At 41.9% G+C, this 10,761-nt stretch overlaps 1 long non-coding RNA gene across 1 annotated transcript in view; it reads right to left on the bottom strand.

The window, feature by feature from the left end:
* Window positions 1-5,812: 5,812 nt before the first annotated feature.
* The window catches only part of LOC117151492, a 14,304-nt gene continuing 9,355 nt past the window's right edge, over window positions 5,813-10,761 (bottom strand). Inside the window, exon 3 of the long non-coding RNA XR_004461478.1 lies at window positions 5,813-6,626. This is a non-coding gene — a long non-coding RNA (uncharacterized LOC117151492). The remainder of the gene's footprint in view (window positions 6,627-10,761) is intronic.

Genomic DNA, 10,761 nt, shown 5'->3' with positions numbered 1-10,761 from the left:
GATCTTCTTCGATCGAACGCGTTAACGTCGAAACCGATAGAGCGAACGTAGAGAAGTTGTTAGACAAGTTTGATGAAATCGTAATTAAACGACTAAGTGGGTGGCAACGTTGATCGTTATCTAGTCTTAGTATTTACTGCTAATATCAGCAATTTAAAGAGACACTCGTCTGGATCGGGATCTTTGAGAGCGATCGGAAAAGATTAAGAAGATTCTTGTTAAATTGTATATCAATCGTATATCGTCACCGTGCAACGAAAATAACGTAAGATATTGCTAAAGCCGACTACTGACTACTGACTGAACTCTCTCTCCATCAAGACGTTTTTTTTTATACCAGAGTTTTCGGTATTACCACGGCGTACGCGCGTTTTACAGCTATCGACCCAAGATGGTCAAATGTACCTTTTTCAATTACCCGATATCCTAAAGGGCCACGGGTATATGGCCTATCGGGATTTCGCATCCTTTCCGGCCTGTCGACACTTTTATCGTGTTCTGTCTGTAGTTCGTCGGTATTTCCCGAGGCACCCAAACGGAACAAAACTTGAATTTCTTGCAACGGAACGTCGAACAAAATCGTAACGCTACGTTGGAAGTGTATAATAGCGATTGCGTGGAATTTCGCGACGAAAAGCAAATTAACAAAGGCTGGAGGTAAATTTTCATCGAACTAACGGAAATTTTACCTCCGGTAGTCGTCGGTCACCGTTGATCTACGCGTTAATAAACTGATTAAAACGCGCTCGATATTCAAGGGTGTAGACGCGTGTCCCGTGCGAAAGTACGCATCAATCCGTGTGTATCGTACGTGCACATTGCACACGCGTGCACGTGTGGCGGGAACCAATGAAACGGTTCACGACTGACGCCTCCTCGATCGAGGGGATCCCCGGGTTGCCCCAAGGCAATGTCCCGATTGGATCCCACATCTACCACTATTCCCGACCGCAGATAGTAATACGAACCGTGTACGTATAGATACACAAGTTCCCGAATACGCTCGACAATGCCAGGTATTTAGCCAACCGACTGTTAATACGAATTCACGTGGCTGACTGGCTGGCTGGATCGGTTCGCTAATTATCCTCCCGGTTAACTTTCTCGCGCTTGCCTCCGGCTGCCGAGGAAGCGATTTTCTACCGCAATCGATAAGATGCTTCGAATAATTATAAAAAAAAAAGATACATTTCCCCGACTTTTTGCCTCTGGTCGGTGATTATCTTGGACATCAACGTCGAAATTACTAACGCGTACAATCATCCAATTATATATTTATCGTACGACGATGGGTATAATTGAAATAATATTAAAAAAGTAAATAGACATATCATTTATCGTAAAAGCAACATTTTGATGAATTTTTAGCAATTCCGTATCGTGCTGAAAATCTGCCGTTACGACGAGTTTATCGGTCTTCAGTTTCAATAAGGAAAGCAGCATTTTGACAAACTTTTATACCGAATCAGACGCTATTATTCGGCCGAATTCGTCGTTAAATTAAGCGTAACCATTCCGATTTTAGATAACCAGTGGGAATTAGTCCGATACCAAGACGAATTATCTTCCTTTCAACTTTCTCACCCTTGCCTCGTCCCGACAAAAGGAATTCGATCCAAATTCCCCGGTTCTTTCATCGAACATTCGCCGCAGCATCCTCGGCTTGGTAACAGTTTACGCTTTGTAGGCGCAATTAAACGTTTAATTGCGCGATCGTTTGTACGGGATCTGTGTCCGCCTTTGGCAGCGTCTCGGCCCTTTGATCGAAAGACGCGACCCTCCGTTACAGTCGTATTCATAAAGCCGTTTCCATATTCTCTGGCGGTAATATCTCGGTGACCCGGGTTGCTGATTGGACGATTGAACGCCAACGGTAATTAACAGGGGTAATTATCGGGGATTGCCGGCGAAAGAATCGATTGTTAGCAGGACGAGTGGATTTCTGCGTAAGAATCGTCGCAACGGAGACACTTTTCGATATCAAAAACCTTGCAAATGAGATCCACTCGACCGTTCCGGAATTGATTATCATCAATCCTTATCGGAAACGATACCGATCGTAAGATTCTCAGGTTCTCTCGAGCCTTGCACAATACTCGTCGACTCGTTTATTAGCCCCGTCGCGGTATAAACTCTCGAAAGCGGAGAAAGAGGAATCGCGTGTTTCTCGATCTGCAATTCCTTTCGCGTCTACCGGTGCGATTAGCAATCGCTTTACGAGCCGCGACGCGATCCTTCCGTTGGCTTCTCAAACGATCCGCCAGTCCTTTGGGTTTGATCGTCGATCTTTCGTCGAGTTGCCACAGAAAGTACGAGCTAACGATTCGTGATACGTGTGCACGCGGTTGTTTCTCCTCGGATCCGATTCGTAGCATCGGTAGCACGTGTATGCTTTGAGATATAGATCTCGTTTCGGTAAAACATTAACGCGCGGAACGAGCAAAGTCGATTCGAAGAGGAGAGTGGAAGGTTCAAAGAGAGGCAAAGGTTGAACCACTCCCGTCGCCGTTATACGCCGTCCGTGTTATACGCAGGGTGGAGCGTAGAGAAATAGACGAGACAGACCAAGAGGTGACGAAAGAGCGAGAGAAATAGAAGTGGAAGGACAGGTTCGTCCGGGGGCAAGGACGAGGGCAAAGAAAAAGGGTATTTGGAAAGCGATGCTCCTGTCGTAAAACGCTGAGAGAAGTGAGAATGAGAACGTCAAAGCCCTAGCACGCATCCTTTAATCCCTTAATCCACCGTTGCCTTGCGAGAATTCTCTCTCTTCGACACCGGAACTGTGAATTTTCAAGATCTGCCTGGTGCAACGGCATCGACGTGAGAAAGAGACAGAGGTCAGAGGAACGGAAAGCAACGGAGAGATGGCAAGAATCAGAGAAGAAGAAGGAGAGAACGTGAGGTCGGAGAAAAACAGAGAGATGTTTTACGGTTCAGACTTTTCAGGGCTGCGATGCGGGAATTACCGACACGCTGTTTGAAATTAAAGCAAGGGCGCCAGGGCAAAGGGTTGTACGCAGGCGAGGCTTGTGCACGTACACCTACACACCTGACTAAGAGAGAAGAGAAATAGAAGAAGAAATGAGGAAGAGAGAGAGAGAGAGAGAGAGAGAGAGAGAGAAATGTGCACGGGCCAGCGCAAAGGTTCTTCAAGATATTTCGCAACGGCGATGTAAATTTTTTCAACCACCACCCCCTTTCATTCGACGCCTTTGCCATCCCAGCAAGAATGAAACGAATTTAACCTTATACGTTTTCCTTATTTGTTCGTAACTCGCTTTTGCTTTGAATTTCGCTACCTTTTGCCCCTTCTCTGTGCATGTAGCTCCCCTCCTCTCCTATCGTTTCTCCCTTTCCTGAACTATATTGCACTCGCGGACCCGTGCACGGCCCTGATATGAAAGACGAAATTTCCGAGGGCTTTCCCGACATGCTCTGCAAATAAAGCCACGCGGTATTATGTTACCATGGACGTATGAATCGGTCGCGTGATCGGGGGACCGTGCCAATATAGGTGAACTTGGCTTTCTTCGTGCTTTCAGCCCTCCGTATTTTCTATTTCTCACTCCGCTATCGAGCTATAGAAGAGCGGCAGACTGATTTTCAAAGTTGCGTCTCGGTCTGAAAGTTCGAAAGAACACCATTATCCGGCGCTGGAACAGCCGAGTTCAAAGAAAGCAGCCGCGCGACCGTGAAAGCGTCCAAGGAAAATGTCGTACGAGAAAGTCGCTTCCGGTGCTGCGCGCCTCGGTCCAACGACACGCCAACCTTTTTCTCCATAGAATTCCTCCGTGTATTTTCATAATCGATTTCGCGTCGACGGCGGGTACACGCGTAAAAGAAGGGACCGACAATCGGGAGAGAGACGACGAGGCGCGACACGCGGATCGATGTGCCGGGGCTTTAACGTCCGATTCCGTGGCACAACTTTCCAGCGTCGACGACGCCATGGAGAAACAAACTTCTCTTGTTTCGTGTGCGACGCTCCATAGATAAACCAGTCGGTTTGAATCAAAACGAACAAGCGAAACAATCGCTGCAGTCGCCCGTTTCACGCCTTGCTCGGCGTTTTGTTTCAGCGAACGTTTGCAGCCTGAAGCGTCTTCGATTCCGGACCATTCGGAGCGTTTACGCGAACGATCGGTTGCGACTAAGAATGGGTTTCCTCTCTTTCCACTACACTGATCTAATATTGTTTAATGAAATTTGTAACAATCGTAGTAAGACAAACGAAGCTGTATATTTGTATGCAAGTGCCTGTCACTCCAAAGCTAAATTTATCAACGTCATCGAGATTAATTTTTTGCGTTCTAAGAAAAATTGGGCGCTAATTATCTACGTTGGTGCCAAATGTTGAGAAACGTTCAGAAACTACATTTAAGCGTTGCTCTTTTCCGTCAAAATAATTACACGTATACATATCATACAATAGGGCATCTGTATCACGTACAAGAGTAAGTAAAAAAATGAAAATCAGCTCAGCGGTCACATCGAATTTCGACAGATCGTTATCGCGAATTGTTTCTCACGTTCATCGAGCTGCCAATTCCTGGTGCAAAAATACGCCTGACCAATGGTTATTTCCATGATTCGAGAATTCGAGCGTTGGCTGGCGACGTGATGAATTAGCTGCATCAATTATCATGTTCCGGGGCTACAGTTTCAGCACCGGTTCGGTTATCGCGCGCTCAGACAGCCGGAAACGAACGCGGATACGTGTTCGACAGCGAATCGCAGAAAAAAAGTCGCTTCTGTGCACGCTCGTATTCGCTTTGCGTCGCGTACAGCTTGTGCACGTACATATGTAGAGGCGAGACCACGCGGCACGCGATATATACGAGGGCACGGGATATCCGTGAATGCGGCTACCGACGGAAGAAGACCGTTCGGTGGAGGCATGGTTCTTTTTAGTAATTAAAAATTACGCGCCGCGGCCGGTGTGAGTCAAAGCGCGCGGCTTCGTTAATATATTCAGACTCGTACGTGCCTTTGGCCTTGCAAAAAGACGCGACAAAGTTGGTGCCTATTTCCCTGGTTCTCTGCTCGCCCCCACCCCAACGGGACCACCAAACCACCCTCTCTCTTCATTCATACATTTTCCTCTTCTTTTTTTTTTTTTCGTTCTTTCGTTCTTTCGTTCTTTCCTCCACCAGTCAGAGGCCCACCCTCCCCCGACGATAATCTTCCCTGATTTTCCAGTAGGAATTCTAATTTCTTTCTGCCGGCAAAGAACGATAAGAGCTCGTCGATGTGGAAAGCGATCTGGCCGCGCTCGCGATAACGTCCTCGTCTCGTCTCTAATTTACCATCGTCCAAGCAGGCTCGCTGATTCCTCTCCTAGCCAATTACGAGTACAATATATTGCTGATTTTTTGCCGAGATAAAAATAATTTACTAGCGAAAAGATCGAATTGCACGATCACTTATTGCCCGATTAAATGCTCTCTTTATCAATGAAATTCCAAATTGTTTTGTATGACACGTATGATGTATACGTAGAAGTCGAACTAATCGACTTTGTTATTGTTAGTTATTGGTTTGCTTTCTAAAATATTAAATACTAAGCGCCATATTACGTATTCCGCTTCATCACGTATTATAAAATGTATAAAAAAATTTGTGTTATAAAGTTGTCAGAAAATATATTTGATCAATTTGACTTTCGATCGTGCGTACGCGGTCTTCGTTGAAAAGATAATGCAAACGACGAATCTTCGATTTGAGAAAAATATGAGAAGCATCGTGGGGTGGTTTCAAAGATTGATAATTTATACGAAAACAAGCATCTTATATATAATATCTTGTAGTTTTTGCAAAAATACACCTGTATCACCTTTTTATTTAAATGTAACACACTGGTTGGCACACTGATTATTTTACAATAAGATACGCGGATGATACACCAAACGTTAATTCACGACTGTACGTACACCCCCTCCGAAACTCCACCCCCATTGAAATCAATAGCTTATGGCGTGTCATACCGGATTTTGTTTGTAGACGAACACTCGAAACCATCGTGTGTACTCCAACCAGACTGCGTATACAACTTGGTAGCGAGCGGTATCAACCTCGAAAAAATGGAGCTGTGAGAATCGAACATGTGTTTCACGGTTTTCGGTTACTGTCTGTCGTCTAAGGTTTCACGTTAATCGGTGCCGCTTTTTTCCAATGCCACTCTCGATAAATTTTCAAGCATCCTGCCTGTCTGTGGTCTAAAAATCACACACTTTCGTCGCTACTCATATAATATGGAACACGTGGTTTGTTATCTATGCAAAATAATTAAATTTCTTAACAGCCGGACGCTTACATCGATAAATAATAAACAATTTATTTTTCCGACGCGTTATCGATATTTCAATCGAGCTCAAGGAAACTGAACTCGATTTAAGCGATAATCTAATTTTCGGCAAACATTCTGGTTGCAGTTGCAAACGACGTGCAAATCGTTTTCGATGTAATCTGTAATCTAAAAACGTATTCAGGGATCGCCTTTATTCGCAGGTCTGTCACTGGGAGTCGGTTGGAATAATAAACAGCTCGGTGTAGTCGATCCAGGAGAGCGCGGATTATTTTCCAGTGTCGTTATAAAGCTGTCAGCGACATCGTCCGGCAATCGTCACCTGCAATCATAAGCGCGTGAATACGATAAGATGTTCTTTATTCCGCTCGCATCAACTTTGCGGAAATGAGCCATAAACATGACGCCTGACACGTGTCTCATACGAAAGTAAAAGGGAGGCACGCGAACAATGTTTTATCGCTTTAATAATTTTTTAATAGCATAGTAGAATCGATCGATACATTAATTATCTTGGTATTTTTTAACTTCGTAGAAAAGAGGGATGTATATATTAAATCGTAGTATATAGAACGTCCGATTACTTTGATTCTTTACGTAGATTATATAGAAAATCTTTTTTTAATTCAACCTGTACCGAAGTTTTTCCTACCTTCGTCGTTGGATTTTTGATAAAAGCGCTTTAGGATTTTCCTAAAATAATACACAATTCTGAGTTGTTTTTCCTCCAAATAATCGAATTGCATATCTTATGGAATTTTTTCGTAACAAGCTGCTTAATAGAACGTTGAAGATCTTGCAACGTTGCACAATCTAGGTGCATGAGTATTCATGAAATTCCAGTCACTTTCCTTCGTGAGAGTAACTTATATATTGTTTTATCAAGGTATTAAGGTATTATAACTAAATACACGGAGAAAATTTGTTTTAAGCAAAAAAGAGGGAAATTTCAGCAGCAGTTCGCATCCTGTAATAATCCTGTACTACTAGTCTTATATATCGTGCCACATTTTTGCACCAGCAACGTAGATTTCTACGAAAATCTAGAATCCTGCGAATCCTAGAATATTTTAAAACTCTTTTCGGCTAGTTAGATTCAAGAATATCTTGGAGTCTGTCTTTTGTATTTTCGCTTGTAGGAACTTTGCCTGCGTTTCCTTCTATCCCCTTTACGGCGCTGTTTACGTTTACTGCCGACATTTCTTTCCATACTCTTTTGTTATCTTTTGCTCGCATTTTCTTGATTATATTTTTAGAATTCCTTTTGTGGTACATTTTTGCGCTGCTTTTTCTCAGCAGCAATTATTAATGTTGCAACTATAAGTTATTAATGAAAGAACGAGAAAAGTTGGTATTGAAAAATTTCCACGTTGACCAAGAATGACGATAATGAAGATGGACGATTAAAAATGAAGATTCGAGATATTGGTAAATCGATAATATCACGGAATTCGTACAATCCGAATGAAAGAAAAGAGATTGCAACAACATTGGATAGAGACTAGTAGAACTCATCGATGAAAACCAATCTCCTGAAAATTCTTCGAAATATTCTAGACTCGGTGCTCCTTCTTTCAGTATCGAAATAAGAGCAAGATATTTTCCCGGACGTATTGCCAAGAGTAAAAGGAAAAATTCATTCGCATTCGTCTGTAAATGAATATTATGCTGTCGAAAAGAAAGTCTAAAATTATGTTGTTTGTTTGCTCCACGTTTTTGAATCTTTCATACCGTTCCCAAAATTTACCTCTTTCATCGTCGTTCGTTTAAATCATTCTCTGAAAGCACTCTGAAAGCACTCGCTACTTCCATCATTTATTAGAGTCAAAATTGAGTGATTCGTTTCAAAAGAAATAAAGGAGTAACAACTGAAACTATCTAAAGCTAAAAGCGAGAGATTTTAATCCGACAATAATTTACATAGAGTTGTCACGGTTCACAGGAAACTCTACTAATCGATTGTTACTTTGGTCGCGCGTTACGTTTTTGTTTTCCACAGACAAAAATGCGAAAAAAAGAGGGAAAAAATAGCGGGAAAAGAGGGAAATTTATCTACCGTTCACGGTCCTCTCTTTTATTCATCCCGTTCGTCACACGTTTAAAAACTCGCGCGACGATAAATCGCAATTGACGAAATTCATTGCGCATTCTTCTGGCGGATTCAATTGGTGGCACAATTTTATTTGAAATTTACGCATCGCTGAAAAACTGGCAGACCAAAAATACGAGTCACGATGTTTTTGCCGGCTCTTTCAACGACGACGCACGATTCGATAGTGCTTGGTATATGATGCATCGAGCTGAAAAAGACCATGTATTTTTCCTATCGCGATCGTTTCCTCTTGTCAAATTTATTCGTCTCTTTCCCACCAATCCCTCCTGTAGTCGTTTTTTTCAAAAATCATCCGCGATATATCGAATGCACGGCAGCTTGCATGGCAGTGTATTGATTGCTCGACTTGAACAGCATCCTGACTCAGTGTAAAAATCCGATAATTATCGAGCTTTTAACCCAGAAATGCCGAAACGCGAAAAACGAAATAAAAAGTCTTTAAATTTCGTGCGATTTAAACAACTTAATAATGTACAATTTATAGAAACGTTGTCACTCGCGAGTGGTAAATGAAACGTCCTATGAATGTCGATTTAATCGAGAGAAACCTTTTTGTTCTATAGAGAACAAAATGTGAATTGCGGTAAAAGCGCATATTGGTTCAAGTAGAAGTCGGTGACGCTACTTCAGATAGAACCACCGCGAAATCTTCCATCTTTCTATGATTAGAGAGACTCGTATTTCCGATTTATTTGAATTATTTAACAGGAACTTCCTTTTTGATCGCTTCGAGACAATCGTCATGATGATGTTTCACGATTAAATTGGAAAATTGACCGTCGTACGTGAGATTACTTGTTCGTGACATATTTAATATCTTATCGTTGGATTATCGATTTGGCCGCCTTAATATCTAGTTAAAACTAACCTGACACGTATAGCGTAGATTAACGTAGTCAGGCTCTTACCGAAAATTTTCCGGACTAATGAAATTGGTCGGTCGGTTAAGTCACATCATAAGCTTCATATTTATAGTAACCTAAATCTCGTCCGGGAAAGTCTGTATCGCGCAGCTATGCGGCAAACGCGGTGAACGATGCAAAACCAAAGTTAGCATCGCAAAGTTGTGGTTTAAAGTTAGCGTCTTTGAGAGAAACCACCGGCTTGCTGCATAGAAGCGGCGAGATTTTATTTAGCGATAGCTGTTTATGCATGGTTCGTGCACGTGCATGATTTTAATTAACGTATTTATAGCGTTGTGTATTTTTAATATTTGCGTCTTTTATGCGAAGAAGAAACATCCGTACATTCGGTATATGAATATTTAATTTATAGCTTTAACTGTAACTATTTATAGCTGTAACTTTCATATCGATGGCGATGAGAATGTCTATAACGAGGAAAATTTCGTCGTGTATATTTATTACAGGGATAGAATCTTCTCAGTCAGTTGTATCTGATATGTAAAATAGAGTATCGTGGAATTACATATTCTACTAGGGTATCGCGTTATTAAACGTCACGAAATATCTGTATATTTTCTCAGAATTTCCTTAAAATCTTAACCATCGCTATGAGTTCTTCCGAATGAACAGTTCCATTCGACAATCCGTATTACAAATCGTAGCTTTCAATGGATCGTTTAACAAACAATTATCTTTTAGAGATTACAACTTGTTTAGAAAAGAAGAGTAAGATATAAGCAGAAAATATCAACTGCAAATATTCCCTATAGATTGTTATAAATAAGTTACAAATTTATGTAGACTTATATTTTTATGAATATAATCGAAGAAATGGAACTGAAGGAGAAATCTTTTTTATGCACTGAATAATTTTACCCTACATGTATGTGTATATTCTGTATATTTTTGCACCTTGAAATATCTCCGTAAATGCATAAACATGTCCAATCTACTTGTTCCTAAATCTTATCCAGAATCATAACTAAAACTTTACGAAATAAATATCATCCTACCAATAAGCGAATCTTTTCCATTTAACAATTCATATCACAAATTGCAGCTTTCAATAGGTTATTCAACGAACAATCCCTCTTTTCGGGATTATAACTGGGTCCTCGAGAGTTACCAACGAAATAAAGCTGTATCGAACACTGCGACAAAATAATCGATTAAAGTAAACAGCGATCGAGAGCGGCCAAACGAGCGTTACGAAATTTCCTATTAGCGAAACAGCAGCGACACGGGTCCGGTTTTCGCGCGCATCTCGCGACACCGCCCTGTGATTAATTGGCTGTGTCGCGATTTTTAAGCGGTCGCTAATTTCCGCGGACAAGAGTCGCCGAGCCAAGCGCCGTGTGCTCCACCCCTCGACTGCGATCGTTATATAATGTTTCGCCTTAATTGCGGATTCGACCCCCGACGGTCCGCGCGCGCCGGCT

Source organism: Bombus impatiens, unplaced genomic scaffold, assembly GCF_000188095.3.
Source record: "Bombus impatiens unplaced genomic scaffold, BIMP_2.2 scf_0235, whole genome shotgun sequence".
Taxonomy (NCBI): Eukaryota; Metazoa; Arthropoda; class Insecta; order Hymenoptera; family Apidae; genus Bombus; species Bombus impatiens.
The sequence above is the reverse complement of the archived record's forward strand: the minus strand, read 5'-3'. Positions and strand labels throughout refer to the sequence as shown.